Genomic DNA, 896 nt, shown 5'->3' with positions numbered 1-896 from the left:
TTTCTTGCTCACCGTATCTTTTGTTGTAAATCTTTCTTTAGCGTGTGTTTGTCTGTGTGCTGTAGTCACTCTTTGTTTCCACAGGGTTTTTAATGTTTGCATTCAGGGTTTGTTTCTGATAACAAGCTCCAATTTGTATCCGGTTCCAAGCTGGTAAAATACCTGGAATTGCTCAGCTTTTTTTCCCTCATTTTATTTTGAATTTGAATTTCTTTATTTGAACAGGGATAATATATAAAGCACATTAATCTTAAATAAGATAAGGAGAGATGTAATTTACCAGGTTTTATCAAATTGCTCTTTCATTAACAAAGAGAAATGGACAAAGCATTTAGATAATCATCTAACTACATTAGCTGCCACCTTTTAGCTCTTTTTTTAAATTTTTGTCTTTATGTTTTAGGTCTTAAATTGTATTTATGTGAATTCTTTGCCACATCTTAACATAAACTAAAAGCTTTGGAAATGATTTTATAAAATACTATAAAAACCGAACACTTTAATGCATTGAAAGCATTGACCACTACCCAGTTTTGTGGCTGGTTTTCTTACTGTTATAACCCCCTACAAATGTTTCACGTTTTATTATCCAGTTTTAAAATTGTTTGACATGTGAAATGTCTGAAGACCACATGTGCCTGTGTGTGCATTAATCACACGTGAAAATTGTCACTGTAATGTTGAGAGTGAAATTGATGATTTCACATTTGGTGTCTTACATTTCCCATGTGAAATATCTGTCAATATGTCAATTTAGCTCATGTGAAAGAGGTGTTCCACATGTGATCAACATGTGAAATACAGTATGTCTGACAGGATAAAGTTCAGTGTGCTTTTTGTAAGGTTAAATATATGATGAGTATAAAAATGCTGGAATTGGCTCATATCTTTCCCAC

The sequence above is a fragment of the Pempheris klunzingeri genome, chromosome 13 (assembly GCF_042242105.1).
Source record: "Pempheris klunzingeri isolate RE-2024b chromosome 13, fPemKlu1.hap1, whole genome shotgun sequence".
Taxonomy (NCBI): Eukaryota; Metazoa; Chordata; class Actinopteri; order Acropomatiformes; family Pempheridae; genus Pempheris; species Pempheris klunzingeri.
The sequence above is the reverse complement of the archived record's forward strand: the minus strand, read 5'-3'. Positions refer to the sequence as shown.